The 16,971-nt window shown below is 43.5% G+C and overlaps 1 long non-coding RNA gene across 1 annotated transcript in view; it reads left to right on the forward strand.

The window, feature by feature from the left end:
- The window catches only part of LOC134928938 (uncharacterized), a 105,360-nt gene extending 88,990 nt beyond the window's left edge, over window positions 1-16,370 (forward strand). Inside the window, exon 4 of the long non-coding RNA XR_010178141.1 lies at window positions 15,676-16,370. This is a non-coding gene — a long non-coding RNA (uncharacterized LOC134928938). The remainder of the gene's footprint in view (window positions 1-15,675) is intronic.
- The last annotated feature ends 601 nt before the right edge of the window (window positions 16,371-16,971 follow it).

Genomic DNA, 16,971 nt, shown 5'->3' on the forward strand with positions numbered 1-16,971 from the left:
AAACTTCCCTCCAAGTGTCTGCATGGGCGCAGCCATCTTGGATTTTGTCATCTGAGCATTTCCACCAATCTGCTGTCTGTATTGTTGATTTGCATAATTGCCTAGCCAACCCCTTCCTTGCTGCAGGTATAAGTAAGCTGTGCCTGAGCAAGGAAGGCGTCAGTGCTTTGGTTGTCTACCCTAGTTCCAGTTTGTCTCTCTCCTGTGGTTGTCTTCCAGGTTCCAGCTCCTGTCTCCAGACTTCTGCTATAGAGACCCGCACCAGCATTCCATCTGCGGTGTAGCCTGACTCTCCGATCCATTCTGGACTCACCTGTTTCCAGTTACAACAATCACCTGCTTCCAGCCCAGCTTCCAGCAGTGTACAGCTTCTCTTAAAGGGCCGGTGTCCTTTCTGCAGTTTACCACTCTCCACCGGTATTATTATTTCACCGCTCTCAAACTCCAAACTTCATCAATCACCTGCTTCCAGCCCAGCTTCCAGCAGTGTACAGCTTCTCTTAAAGGGCCGGTGTCCTTTCTGCAGTTTACCACTCTCCACCGGTATTATTATTTCACCGCTCTCAAACTCCAAACTTCATCAATCACCTGCTTCCAGCCCAGCTTCAGCAGTGTACAGCTTCTCTTAAAGGGCCGGTGTCCTTTCTGCAGTTTACCACTCTCCACCGGTATTATTATTTCACCGCTCTCAAACTCCAAACTTCATTATTATTTCATCGCTCTCAAGTTCGTTTATTATTTAACTGGTTCCAGCCAGTATCCACTCCGTACCAACAACAGTCTGGTTCCAGCCAGTATCCACAGCAGCCGTTTTATCTTCAGCAACCCAGCCTTTCCTGGAACACCAGCTGGTACGATCCTGGGTTCTCTCCATTGCTACAGTCAGGTCTGGTAAGGACTTTCCAACTAGAAGATTATAAGAACTGTCTCACCCTACCAGTGCCTGTGGCCCTTGCCACCCTGTAGTACCCAGGAATTGTATTTATCCTCTGTTGACTTTTATGTTTCCTTTACTGCTGCTGTGTTACGGAGTTTGTCATAATAAACATCATTGACTTTTATCCTGGTTGTCGTGGTCACGCCTTCGGGCAGTTATTCTACATGTTACTTACATGTCTAGGGGTCTGATACAACCTCCCAGGTTCCGTTACATCTCAGCCCCTACAACTGAGGCTGCCTCCCGTCAGCTCAGGCCCTCAGTTGTGACACTAATATCTTGGTAAACAGCTTATAGTCCGTATTAAGCAGGGAAATTGGCCTATAAGATTCCGGGAGTTACTGATCCCTGCCAGGCTTCGGCAACACCCTGAGGAACACTGAGTTAAAGAAACCAGGCAGAGCCCGACCGGAGAGTAATTCATTAAAAGATACCTGTAATGTGTTCCGGATATGGGGCATTAGGATTTTATAATAATCATTGGAGAGGCCGTCCGGTCCCGGCGCCTTTCCAGTTTTCAGTGCCTTAATCACCCTCTCCACCTCCTCCCCCGAGATGGGTGTCGTAAGGGATGAGGCCTGGCTGTCAGACATCTGAGGTAAACTCATATTAGCCCAAAAGGCCTCTTAATTGGACAGATTGCTAGGAGGCTGAGAATACAGTTGGGCATAAAAAGAGCTCAGCACCTCCGTTATTTTGGCATTAGACCTGACCCTAGTACCGTCACTAGTGCGGAGGGATTTAATTACTGAGGAAGAATGGCGCCCTTTCAATAAGAAGGACATTAATTTACCCGGTTTATTAACATATCTGTGAAAAGAAGCAGTCCTATAGAAAGTGTGCTTGGCTTCTAAGTGATTCAGAATATTATCAAAAACGGCCTTTTTGTTATTATAATCAGCCCTATTAGTTGGAGTAGGTGAATGCTTAAACCTCTGAAAGGAAGTCGTTAAGTTTGCCTGGGCTTCCAAGTATGAGCCGTCTAATTGCCTATCCCTGTGTGCACAGTAAGACATAATTACCCCTCTCATGATGGGTTTAGATGCCTGCCAGAATGTCAGAGGCTTCTCGGACTCAAAACTTGCGTTATTACTCTTATAATCTAGCCACGCCGCCTCCAACATGTTACGAAATTTCAATGAATTAGCCAGATGTGCCGGGAACCGCCACTGCCGCACCGGACCCTTATCCACCTGCACCGCCAGCTTAATCCAACATAAGGCATGATCCGAAATACTTATAGCTTCGATCCCAGCATACATAACCTTAGGGAACATATGTTCTGACAACAGCAAGTAATCAATGCGGGAGAGCGTACCATATGCAGCTGACAGGCAAGTATAATCCCGTTCTAGCGGATAGCACTCCCTCCACACATCCACCACCCGCAGCCATTGGGTTATATATTTAACACCCACTTTAGGGTCCCTATGCCCCCGACTGGAAGCCACATTCCTATCCATAACATGAGACGAAACTACATTGAAATCCCCCCTATCACAATGTTGGAATCTATATGACCATACAGTTTGTTCAGCATTTCTAGAAAAAACACTTTGGGGCGATTATTCGGAGCATATATGTTACATAGCAATAGGCGTGTGCAGTCTACTGTGATGTCTGCAATAATATACCGACCCTGCGGATCCACCTTTACAGAATGAACAGTATAAGAAAGAGACTGTCTAATCAATATGGCTACCTGGGTGCCTTAGAGGAGTATGGGGCCGAGGCCAACACTGACCACTGAAGTGTGTTAAGTTTGGCCATCTCTAGAGGAAGGAGGTGCATTTCCTGCAGGAAAGCTATATCTATACGGAGCTTGTTCAGATACATAAGAATTTTTTTCCTCTTAGCCGGGGAGTTAATACCCCCCACATTCCATGTGCTAATCGTTAAAGACGACATGCAGCCAATCTAAATAAACCCAGTGAAGTAATGACGAGTACATAAATGCAATGGTGGTCCAGCCACCGCTGCTCCACCCACCACGCTACCTGAGCAAACATACAGGGGGAACTAGACAAGACACAGAGAGGGTAACAACATATAGAAACAAAAAAGCAGAACAGGACAGGAGGCTGTAACTCGCCTCCATCATCCAAGAAATAAGGACTTCCAGCCATTTAGAAATCCATAATGTTAACTTCAAACATGGCGTGCTTACCCCTAGCACACCACGGTCAATAGCTACTTTCAATGAAAAAATTAAAAAATTAAAATCCCAGCTTCCCCCCAGCCCAACTGAGCAAACTAAACTGAGATTAAGGAAAAGAGGGTGTTTAGTACTTGTAAACTGGATGAGAATCACTTAAGCAGTTTTTTCCCCGCATATGGATACAATACAAATAGCAGGCATGCAAGCAGTCCCATCCGGAACCTCCAGGCCTTCCATCAAGTAACGCGTGGATCTCTCAGCATAGGGCCTATGATGTGGAACGTGGAGAAGCAGGAGAGGATGAGTGTCCCGACTTTCTTCCTTCAGACAGGTAGCCAGCTGCGTCAGCCGCATTAGAAAAATCACGAAATGAGTCCCTAATTGTGCAGGGTACAACAGTGCAAATTTCTTGCCCTCCTGGACCAGGCGGGAACAAATCTGGGAAAAATCCTTGTGGGCTCGGGAGACTTCTGCAGAGTAATCCTGAAAGAGACGAATGTCCCTACCATCCCATGCCAGAGTTCTGTGTCTCATGGAAGCAGCCCAAATAGCCTCTATGCAGAAAGTTTAAACAGCGAAAAATCACCACACGTGGCCTCGCATTCTGACCCGTCCTAGGCGGTCCGAGACGATGGGCCCTCTCCACTACCATGTCTGCACATGTATCCTTAATGTCCAGCAACCCCGGAAGAGACTCCTGTAGAAAACGGTATAGGTCTGGCCCTTTAAGAGATTCTGCTAGGCCCATGACCCTGAGGTTAATCCTCCTCGATTTGTTCTCCAGGTCGTCTAATTTATTCATAACTTGGTAATAAGATTTCTGCATAGTGTCAGCATTTGTTTTCAATTCTGCTACATCTTGGAACACTTCCCCCAATCTCTGCTCCGTGACTAATACCCTCTGGGACAGCTGTTTCATCTGAGACTTAATGTCCTGTGCCACCTGCGTTAACTTAGCAGCGCGTGTGTCCATGAGGGGCCCCATCGTTACCTTGATAGCTTTCACGACATCCTCATATGAGACTGGGGCTGCAGGGTTAGGAGAGGCAGGCCGATACCCATCATCCAGCTGCGAACCATCCTGTGTGTCCGGTGCGGCGGCCATATTGGATTCTGCCCGGCGCCGCTCAGAGCGGGATCTTTGCTGCTTTGCCGGCATAGAAGAGGTGAGAAACTTCTCCATATGATGGAGGAGACCTTCCCCTCTCTGAGGCTGCGGGAACCACCAGGTTTGCGTCTGCGAGCGCGGCGCTGCTTGCTGTGCTGGCCGGGGTAGCAACTGAGCTCTCACGCCAGGCTCCCGACCACATGGGAGCCGGAACCGGTAGTCGATTTTTGGGTCATTTTACTGAACTTTTGTTTTTTGGATTTTACATGCTCTCTACTATAACATTGGGCATCGGCCTTGGCAGACGACGTTGATGGCATTTCATCGTCTCGGCCATGAATAGTGGTAGCAGCTTCAGCATGAGGTGGAACTGGATCTTGATCTTTCCCTATTTTACCCTCCACATTTTTGTTCTCCATTTTTTAATGTGTGGAATTATATGCCAGTAATATATCAATAGCAATGGCCTACTACTATATATACTGCGCACAAAAACTTAAATGCACCACAGGTATGGATGGATAGTATACTTGACGACACAGAGGTAGGTAGAGCAGTGGCCTACTGTACCGTACTGCTATATATTATATACTGGTGGTCAGCAAAATTATGCACTGTGCTACTACTATATATACAGTATACTGTGCACAAAAACTTAAATGCACCACAGGTATGGATGGATAGTATACTTGACAACACAGAGGTAGGTAGAGCAGTGGCCTACTGTACCGTACTGCTATATATTATATACTGGTGGTCAGCAAAATTATGCACTGCCCTACTACTATATATATACTGCGCACAAAAACTTAAATGCACCACAGGTATGGATGGATAGTATACTTGACGACACAGAGGTAGGTAGAGCAGTGGCCTACTGTACCGTACTGCTATATATTATATACTGGTGGTCAGCAAAATTATGCACTGTCCTACTACTATATACATACTGCGCACAACTAAAATGCACCACAGGTATGGATGGATAGTATACTTGACGACACAGAAGTAGGTAGAGCAGTGGCCTACTGTACCGTACTGCTATATATTATATACTGGTGGTCAGCAAAATTATGCACTGTCCTACTACTATATATATATACTGCACACAAAAACTTAAATGCACCACAGGTATGGATGGATAGTATACTTGACGACACAGAGGTAGGTAGAGCAGTGGCCTACTGTACCGTACTGCTATATATTATATACTGGTGGTCAGCAAAATTATGCACTGTCCTACTACTATATATATACTGCGCACAACTAAAATGCACCACAGGTATGGATGGATAGTATACTTGACGACACAGAGGTAGGTAGAGCAGTGGCCTACTGTCCCGTACTGATATAATTCTGGTGGTCACTGGTCAGCAAAATTCTACACTGTCCTCCTACTATATACTACAATGCAGCACAGATATGGAGCGTTTTTCAGGCAGAGAACGTATAATACTGGTGGTCACTGGTCAGCAAAACTCTGCACTGTCCTCCTGCTATATAATACTGGGGGTCCCCAGTCCCCACAATAAAGCACACTGAGCACAGATATTTGCAGCACACTGAGCACAGATATGGAGCGTTTTTCAGGCAGAGAACGTAGATATTTGCAGCACACTGAGCACAGATATTTGCAGCACACTGAGCACAGATATTTGCAGCACACTGAGCACAGAAACTGAGAGAACGCCAGCCACGTTCTCTCACTATCATCTCCAATGCACGAGTGAAAAATTGCGACTCGCGGCTCCTTATATAGAATCCGAATCTCGTGAGAATCCGACAGCGGGATGATGACATTCGGGCGCGCTCGGGTTAACCGAGCAAGGCGGGAGGATCCGAGTCTGCTCGGAACCGTGCAAAAATGTGTGAAGTTCGCTCATCACTAATAATTATTAACTACAGTGATTTCGGCAATTAATTCCAGTGATTTTGACATATAATTCCAGTGATTTTGCTAATTAATTCCAGTGATTTGGACGTATAATTATTAGTTACAGTGATCTTGCCAATTAATTAATGTGATTTGGACGTATAATTACAGCGATCTTGCCAATTAATTCCAGTGATTTGGACGTATAATTCCAGTGATTTTGCCAATTAATTCCAGTGAGTTGGACGTATAATTCCAGTGATTTGGACGTATAATTCCTTGTTTGTGTTGCTTGGCTTAGGCATACAGCTACCTCATTGCACCTCTTCGACATCTTTGCATGAGGTGCTGTTTGGGGCCTAGTTTTCAAAAAGTGCCATCCTGTCTGACACTGCCGTATGAGTCCAGGGGTACTGCTGCATTAGTCCTGGGGTACTGCCGTATAAGTCCACCAATTGCAGATTTTTTTAAAAATGACTGGAGTGTGCTGGAGATGCTGTCAGTGGACCGAACAATTGCGGCCCACTCTCGACATTCAGCCACTGCATGACACTACTAGATGGGCCAGGTGGTTGTGTCACTTAGCTTAGTCATACAGCAATCTCGGTGCACCTTTTTTTCTTCTTTGCATCATGTGCTGTTAGGGGCATTTTTTGATATCTGCCCTCCTGTTTGCCACTGTAGTGCCACTACTAGATGGGCCAATTGTTTGTGTCACTTGGCTTAGTCATACAGCTACCTCATTGCACCTCTTCTACATCTTTGCATGATGTGCTGTTTGGGGCCTTTTTTATATATTTGCCCTCCTGTCTGCCACTGCAGTGCAACGCCTAGATGGGCCAATTGTTTGTGCCACTTGGCTTAGTCATACAACTACCTCATTGCAATTCTTTTTCTTGTTTGCATGATGTGCTGTTTGGGGCCTTTTTTTTGCATATCTGCCCTCCTGTCTGCCACTGCAGTGCCACGCCTAGATGGGCCAATTGTTTGTGTCGCTTGGCTTAGTCATACAACTACCTCATTGCAATTATTTTTCTTCTTTGCATGATGTGCTGTTTGGGGCCTTTTTCTGATATCTGCCCTCCTGTCTGCCACTGCAGTGCCACGCCTAGATGGGCCAATTGTTTGTGTCGCTTGGCTTAGTCATACAATTACCTCACTGCAATTCTTTTTCTTCTTTGCATGATGTGCTGTTTAGGGCCTTTTTTTATATATATCTGCCCTCCTGTCTGACACTGCAGTGCCACTCCTAGATGGTCCAGGTGTTTGTGCCGCACACTTGTGTCGCTTAGCTTAGTCATCCAGCAACCTCGGTGCAACCTTTTGACCTTAAAACAATATTGTGAGGTGTGAGGTGTTCAGAATAGGATGGAATTGAGTGGAAATGATTGTTATTGAGGTTAATAATACCGTAGCAGCAAAATTACCCCAAAATTAATTGATTTTAGCTGTTTTTATGTTTTTTTCAAAAATCCTCCAGATCCAAAACCAAAACCAAAACACGAAAGGGTGGTTTTGGCAAAACCAAGCCAAAACCAAAACACGAAAGTGGAATTAGAACCAAAACCAAAACACAAAAAGTGCCAGCCGCACATCTCTAATTTATACAGTATGGCATCACAAGTTGGCCACAGCTGCGTACACAGGCAAACAGTAAGATAGAACAGGGTAACACAGAACATTACAGTAGCCAAAACATAAACAGGACATAAGTAACAGCACTTCAGATCTCAGTACACAATACAGATGGTAAGCAGCTGAGTAGCTCTGGTAGGGACATGTCATTGATAGCAATGTCAAGACTATTAATTTAAGAGCCAGCAAAAGGGACGAGTGGCTACAGGTGGGTAGAATTCCAGAAGAAGGCCAGTATGTGGGTAAGGGCTGTAGTTGAAGTACATGAGAAAAGTGCTGAAAGAACAGGAAAGAGGAGAACCTTGCTCTTAGGCGCTTACCATCAGGACAGTAGAAAGGCTGGCGGGCCCAGGTACTTTTCAGGGGGTGTGGCCTAATCATGGGAGTCATGGCCCCACACCCTTAGAAAAACTACAGCAAAAAAGATACTTTAAGTACCTAACTGGCCATGCTGCTGCCCAGCGCACAGCAGCATGTGCTGGCCTGAGGTGAAGAGCTGCAGCTGCTGCTGCTGCCAGGTAAGGGGGTGGGGGCGACGACTTGGGCCCCTTCATCAGGCCTGGGCCCAGGTAAAAAGTACCTGCTCCCCCTACCACCCTTGGCATCACTGCTTACAATCTAAGGGGAGTGGAGAAAGACCGAAGACATGAAGTATGAGCAAGTCAGTGGGCACCAGAGGGCAAGAAGGGATAGTCAAGGCGCAAGGTAGTGAGTAAGACTGAGATGTCTGCGGCAGGAGGGTGAGGTTAGACACTTCTTGGAAGCTGTAAAAAGACAATTTAAGTTTCTCTAAAAATGGCTCGTGCGTATTCAGTGTAATAGAAAATTGTCCACAAATTCTTACAAGGGTTATATTTTTTATAGTGAAGTTGGGCTCCCACTGTCTGATAGATAGATGTCTGATAGCTGCACCTAACACTTCTCTAAGGGTAATAACTTGTAAACGATTGAAAAAGGCATGTACTGTAAGCTATGAATTGCATTTTATTGCAAGAACTTAGCTCTTTCTTGTTTTTCCCTTCAGTAACTATTATTTTGTTCAGTTCCCTATGTTCATTTCTCTTTGTTTATTTTTTATTTTTGGCTCATTAATTTTTTTTAACATAAACTACAAGCATTAAATGGTTTTCAGTGTAGCTGATTAGACAAATTGCATCAATGTTCCAAACAGCTGCGCTGACAACTATAATGCCCAGTTTACTTGCAAAATTTCTTCCAGCCTTGGGCAAGTTCCAGTTATATCAGGTGCGGCACCTGTGAGGAAGACAATCACTGAACATGGGATCCCTTGGTAAAAAAGAGTGAATAAATACAGCAGGCCCACATTATATAACCACTTGCCAACACTAAAGTCAGATTTTAGGGATCATTCACACTTAGGGGCTCATGCCAAGTTCAAAAAACAAAGACATCAGAATTGCTCCTTTATTGCATTCCTGAAAAATAAATGGGTACATAGTATTGGCCTATACGCAAAAAGGCTTACATCAATATTGCATTGTCTGCAGTTATGTTGACACTCCTTCAAAGATCTTTGCCTAGGTGAGATAGCCTTTTACAGCCCAGCTATGCTCTTTCAATTGCAAATGGAGATTCAATTGAATCATACTTGCCTACCCTCACAGAACGGCCAGGTGGCTCGCAAAAACAGCGCCCCTGCTATGCAATGCCTGTTTTCTTTGCCCTGACTAACAGGGGAAAGGGGCAGATCCAGAACAATGCGTTTGCGCCACCATGCCCCCCCCCCCCCCCCCGAACAGCCGACCTTCCTGTTGGCCACGGCCCTTATGCTCCAACCAGGCTGCCCGGTTCTATGAAATTTGATCATTTTGACCCTGCCCTGCTTAATAGACACACAATTTGCATCATTAAAATGAAAAGGGGTGTGGCCTAATGATTAGACTCACCTGGTCCTTTCCCTTTCCCAACTACAGTATGGTCAGCAACCTCTCCCCTCCAGGCTTCTCCCAGAAGGGGGAAAACAAAGGTAGACGAATCTGGTATAGCATGAAGACACACAGGTTACACTGTGCCAACATTCCTCCATTTATCTCTGCAAAGCCCCTTCATTTCCCATTTCAGATCTATTGTGTTCTGCATGGCTGCACATGGATCATACATTGAGGAAAATTAATTTTGTACATCCTTCAGCTACATCTGTATAAAGGTGTATGTGGGGAAACATGGACCTTATACAAAGGAAGACATTTCCTCCATGCTCAGTTTCCGAAAGCACGTGCAGAATGTTCCGTTGGGTCTGATTGAATGCTCAATATGATTTGCGGGGGATCACAGCACAAATAAGCCTGTGTGATTGAGCCATTACTGGGAAAAGTAAATATACATTATTTTTGTAGTGCTTAAAATCTTTTTTTGCTATATGTTTCTGTTTGATGGACATATGTCATATTTAACTGTGATTTATACTGTAGCATATGTCATTTCACTTTATTTTTGGATCAAATGATTTCCCAAATGTTTTAGTATGTTCCGCATAAGCACTTGTCCGCTAACTCTACTTATGTTTGATGTACAAAGGTAATTGATTTTTCTAAAGCCTTAAATCCAGCTCTGCTGAAATTGATCAGCTTGGAATGAAGTTGTAAGAAACAACATAAACTTGTATCCCTGCACACTCTGTTATCTTGCTTCCAGTTAGTGAAAGAGTCACTGCTGATCTGTGGTCTCTGCTGATCTTAATGAGAATCAGGATGGTGATTGATGACAGAGTACAGGGTGAACTTTGAAGTTCAAAACTCCATAACAAGAAATGACTTCTCCTATTAGCCCCCAGACTAAGATACCATTATTAGGAAAGCACGTCATCTGTTATAAGCTGTCACGAGCATTTACTCATTCATGGCTAACAGACATGAATTTAAATATGCGCCATGGGACGGTATGTTATCTTTATTACCAGTTATTTATATAGCGCGCACATATTACGCAGCGCTTTACATAGAATATTTGGTCATCTACATTAGTCCCTGCCCCAGCGGACCTTCCTATCAGATGGCACAGATTTATCAAGCCTAAATTTAGGGGGAGATGTACTAAGCAGTGATAAAAGTGGAGAAGTGAGCCAGTGGAGAAGTTGCCCATGGCAACCTATCAGCTGCTCTGTATACTTTTATAGTATGCAAATTACATAAATTGAAATGTTACTGTACATCAACGCTGAATGGTTGCCATGAGCAACTTCTCCACTGGCTCACGTCTCCACTTTTATCACTGCTTAGTACATCTCCCCCTTAGAGAGTGATAAATTGCACAATGATAAAGTACCAACCAATCAGCTCCTAATTGTTATTTTTCAAACACAGTCTGTTGCATGGTAGTTAGGAGCTGATTGGCTGGTACTTTATATCTGTGCAATGTATCACCCTCCAAGGCTTGATAAATCTGGACCATTCCCTACAGGGGGGTACTCATGGAGAGATCCATGCTTAAAATCTAAACAATTTGACTATATTGCTTAGATTTTAAGTACAGATCACTAGTGTGTACCCCTCACAGCGATAGCGATGCGCGGCCCCGCACATCGGTATCGCCACTGCTAGATTGAGCCTGCATGCAGGCCAATCTAGCAGGTCGCTCATTTGCCACGCTGGGTGAAATGAGCGGCCCCCGTCCTCCCCCCACATCGCTTAGCACACATCGCGCTGTGCTGAGCGGCGGGAGAGATGCGGTACGCTCAGCACACATCTCTCCCATGTATACCCCCCTTACCACATGTACACGTACACACATTCATGCTACAGATGTAGCCATGCTCATCTTACTGTGATGCGGCAAAGATGAGCATGGCTACACCTGTACAGTTAATTTTGTTGGGAGCCAATTAACCTTTCAGAATATTTTTGGATTTTGGGAGGAAACTGGAGTACCTGGAGGAAACCCACATATCTTTTAATTATGTCTTATATTTTTATTGTGAAATCAAAGGAACAAAAAGTGAAACATGTTTAAGGTATTTCAGAAACTCTTAAAAGACAGCTGAAGCCAAATATCAAAATATCCATGTAAACAGAAAAGTAAGATAACATGTTTATAGTTACCCAATCTTTCTACTGATTCGTTACATTAAACCCCACAATTCTGTATAGACACACAATAAAAAGCTATGATTATTAATGTTAATTTAAGAGAAGTGTGCCAACCCCAGTGTTTTAGTTTTGGATCTGTATTAACTTTGTGTTTTGGTTTTGGATCTGTATTTTAATCCACAAATCGATTTTGGCCCTTTTTGTTCCTTCTGTATTATTGACCTTAGTAACATTAATTTACAGTCAATTTTGATCACCTCACAGCGCACAATATTGTTCACCAGCATGGCCAATGGCTAGCTGGCTGAATTGAGCAGCAGGGCAGCAGCACAAACACACTGCAGTTGTCTCTGTTTAAAAATGTTTAGAAAATTAGTAGTGTATTAGTGACCAATAAGCATTGAATTTGCATATGATAAAATTATACAGAGCAGCTGATTGGTTGCCATGGACAACTTCTCCACTGGTTCACTTCTCCACTCTTTAGTAAACCTAAGTCACCTGTGCTCAAGCATGGTTATCATTAAAACCTGGACAGTTAGTGTGCCTTGGGGACAGAGGTTGGGAATGCCTGGCATACAGTGAGGGTGAAAAGTCTGCCTAAAAATGTAAATAGTGGACATTTATTAATATTGGGGGTAATTCCAAGTTGATCGCAGCAGGAAATTTTTTAGCAGTTGGGCAAAACCATGTGCACTGCAGGGGGGGCAGATATAACATTTGCAGAGAGAGTTAGATTTGGGTGGTTTATTTTGTTTCTGTGCAGGGTAAATACTGCCTGCTTTATTTTTACAATGCATTTTAAATTGCCGATTTAACTCACCACACCCAAATCTATCTCTCTCTGCACATGTTATATCTGCCCCCCCCTGCAGTGCACATGGTTTTGCCCAACTGCTAAAAAATTTCCTGCTGCGATCAACTTGGAATTACCCCCATAGCCCATACATATTACGCAGTGCTTCACAAAGAATACTTAGTCATTCACATCAGTCCCTGTCCCAGTGGAGCTTACACTTTATATTACAGGGGTAGACAATGTGTTGCACTCTAGCTGCTGTGGAACTATACAACCCAGCATACCTTGCATCCGTTTATAAGGGGGAGATGTATTAAGCCTTGTAGAGAGATAAAGTACCAGCCAATCAGCTCCTAACTGCCATATTACAGGCTGTGTTTAAACAAATGACAGTAATGGCTGATTGGCTTGTAGTTTATCTCATTAGATTTTATCACTCTCCAAGGCTTAGTACATCTATCCCCTTAGCATGCCTGAACAGCAAAACTGTGATACCTCCCAACATGACCCATTCCTGGAGGGACAGAATGCTCTGCTCCTGGACTTCCCTCTTAATTTATGATTGCTGGAATCCTTTTTGAACAGGTTAATTGATAACAAAGGTGTATCAACATAGGTGATGGCAATCATAAATTCAGAGTGATGTCCAGTAGTAGAGGGCGGGTTCGGTTTTACTCGGATTTACTCGTATTTACCCGAATCTCCTTATTGGCTATCGGACGTCAAGTGTTTTGTTTAGCCAATAAGAAAAATCCAGAAAATAAGAAATGGCGATAATTCTGGCGTAAAGAGTAAATCCGATCCCACACATCTGTATCCAGAAGCAGAGCATTTTGTCCCTCCTGGAAAGGGTCATGTTGGGAGGTATGATAGGGTATGCTGGAATGCTGCATGGTACCTACTTATGGACCCACCTAATCATTAGGGTTCTTCTTTTTTTTTTTTTTTTTGAAAGAAGCAAGCTAATCTACCATGGCCATAGAAAGCTTTCCCGGGCCATGGTAATCAAAGGAGCATGGTTTAATTACAGTGGTGCCCCCTTAAAAATAACTTTACAAATTACATCTTTAGGCGCATAATCAGTTTTAGGGGACACAATCAGTGTGATTGCTCCCTCCCTGCATATTTAAAGGTTTCAGTACAAAATATCGGTGGTTGGGATGCCGGCAGTAACATGACCAACGACCTCAGCACACTAAAGATCCTGACGGAGTTGGTAAGTATTTTGACCTTCCCCTACCCTAACCCTCCATGGGTGTCGTCTAGGGATAACCCTCGGGTGGCGGCTAACCCTTCCCCTTCCCCCCATACCCTAACCCGAATCCCAATTCTTACCTTCGGGTTGTCGGCCGTCAGTGTTCGCATGCTGGTCTCCTGAGTGGTGTCCAGATTTTGGCTTTGGTCACATGACTGCCAGCACCCCGACCACCGAAATGCTGAACGCATACCATATTTAAATAGTGTATTATAAGTGCTGGTCATTGTGTGCTTTTATTTTTCTTTGGGCGGGACGTACTAAGCGAAAAATGCGGTAAACCCCGGTTTACAGCATTTTCCTAATGTACAAAGCCCCAGCCGCCGGGTTAGCACTACGGAGGGGTTCGCCAGCTTTTGCTGGCGATACCCCATAGAAGCCTTTGGGCTTCTCTCCGCAGCACTGGTGTGAGGGATCCGGACCCTCCCAGCATACCCTGTGGCCAACCCCGTCATTCAGCGCATGCGCAAAATAACTCAAGGGGACAAAACCCGGAAGTCAGAGAGCCGCCAGGGATCGTGAAGAACAGCTCTTATCGGAAGAGCTGTCCTTCGCAATGCTAATCGCACATGTTAGTACAAATGCGATTAGCATCGTGACAATCGGCAGCGATGTCTATTAGTACATCCCACCCTTTAAGAGATATCTTTGATCTCTAAGACTTTGCAGCTCATGATTTTTTTTTTAATTATTATTTGCAATCTTGTGCCACAGGCATCATTTTCCACACAGATAATGCCTTGGTTTAAGGAATTGAGATCATGACCTCAGGGCAGTGAATTAATAATGCTAACCACTACGCCAACCATGGTCACGTCAGGTATTATTGAGTACATGAAACTCCACATTGGGAGGAACAAACTGACATCTGTTTCGGTCCACTTGGACTGTTTATCACATTATTTTAATTAAAATGTTTTAAACCTACTGTTTACACACCATGATTACACCGTAATCTATATGGAACCTTCAATACAGTTTGTTTTAGTAAAATGTGCAATCTGAATTGACTGGATTTTACATGGGGAAATGCTTCAATTAAACTGAAACAATTGAAAGCAATTTTACCTGCGTATGAAAGAGAAGACTGATGAATGGGGCAGTGGGACCTCTCCTGTGGTGGACACATGATTAGTGTTTCTGAGAAATAAATCTGCATGATTTCTGCTACATGCACTTGGATATATGAGGCCATTTAACACAGACGATCTCTGCCAAATGAATCCCTCTGTATGTATCAGAAAACAATGTTTATTTTGATATAATCCTCTGAGTTATTTTGTAAGGTTTTTTTTGCCTTTTGTACATCTGGAGACGGTTGTTAGAAAGAAAATGTTTATCCACCTCAAAACTCGACTATTAACTTCATGCAAATAGAACTAAAGGTAAAATCTGATATTTATAAACAGGAAACCTTCGCTGTGGACTTTTCCTGCACACATATTGCAAATGTAAATAAAATGATGCTTCATATTTTGATAAAAATGACAAAATTAAGGTTCTGTAAAATGATCATATCTGGCCTTTGTAAAATGTTGCGTGTACTGTAGTATATTTCTATTATAAAGAATAAATGTTTGATACAAACATTCTACTTATAAATATGAGAAATGCATGGATACATTTGTGTAGTAAAATGTAACTTCTGCAATAACGCCAAAACCATCAACAGAACCTAAAGTAGTGTCCTACCTATACTATAGCACCCACTTGGTGTATTCTTATCTGTATAACTATGGGAAATAGTGGCAAGTACAGATACAGTATGGTGCAAAGCAAATGTGGTGTTGCACATAGCACCCAAATACGATATCAGGTTTTATTGTCATAAATTGTACAGTATTGTGCCCTTTTGTCTATACAGGCTGGAACACATGAGTGAAAAGGGGAAGACAGAAGAACAGAGAGTGCCAAGACCAGGTCATAACATGTAGAGGACATTATAACAAGTCAGGAGAAAGGTTAAGGACAAGTAATGGTCTGGGCTACAGAATCTGGAAACAGGGCAGATTAGTAGCCAAACAGAGACTTACACAGGTAATGATGGACAAGCACGCAATGATCTCAATACAAGTACACAGTTTTGCAGATGCGCACTCCTTCTGGAATAACTCTGGATATTTAACCACTGGGAAATCTTCAAGAGTCACTCAATCTCAAAATTAAATATAATAGCTCTTCTCTGGGATGTTATCTCCCCACGTCCAATTTCTTTTTGAGCGCACTGGTAAACAGCAGGATGCAGATCTTCTAATACTTCATTAATAGCTGTCCACCATGCCCAGTGTCAGCTCAGCAGAGTCCGGAGGATGATATCAGCTCCACTTGTGTCATCAAAATCATATACTGGGACCCATCAGGCCTCAGGCTAGGTGGGACACGTGAATACAAAACTGCATATAAAAAGAATGTATTTATGCTCATGTGCTTAGTCAGATATGTGGAGCTATGTTATTATACCCAGATATACTTATTCCCAACCAAGTCAAAATAAACTATTTTTAACATTTGTTTAGATAGGGAGAAACGAATTCCTCTTTGTTTTCATTTATGTAAGAAAGTAAATACTGTGAAATAATGCAAAGATTCCATCCCACAAAGTCATACAAGTAAAATCAATGAAGTAAGCAGGGGTTGGGTTTCATATGCCAGCGGTCGGGATTCCGGCAGTCAGAATACCGACCACAGCATCCAAATGGTGAGTATATATGGTAAGTAGGGATGTGCACTTGAAATTTTTCGGGTTTTGTGTTTTGGTTTTGGGTTCGGTTCCGCGGCCGTGTTTTGGGTTCGACCGCGTTTTGGCAAAACCTCACCGAATTTTTTTTGTCGGATTCGGGTGTGTTTTGGATTCGGGTGTTTTTTTCAAAAAACCCTAAAAAACAGCTTAAATCATAGAATTTGGGGGTCATTTTGATCCCAAAGTATTATTAACCTCAAAAACCATAATTTCCACTCATTTTCAGTCTATTCTGAATACCTCACACCTCACAATATTATTTTTAGTCCTAAAATTTGCACCGAGGTCGCTGGATGACTAAGCTAAGCGACCCTAGTGGCCGACACAAACACCTGGCCCATCTAGGAGTGGCACTGCAGTGTCACGCAGGATGGCCCTTCCAAAAAACACTCCCCAAACAGCACATGACGCAAAGAAGAA

This window comes from Pseudophryne corroboree, chromosome 5 (genome assembly GCF_028390025.1).
Source record: "Pseudophryne corroboree isolate aPseCor3 chromosome 5, aPseCor3.hap2, whole genome shotgun sequence".
NCBI classification, from domain to species: domain Eukaryota; kingdom Metazoa; phylum Chordata; class Amphibia; order Anura; family Myobatrachidae; genus Pseudophryne; species Pseudophryne corroboree.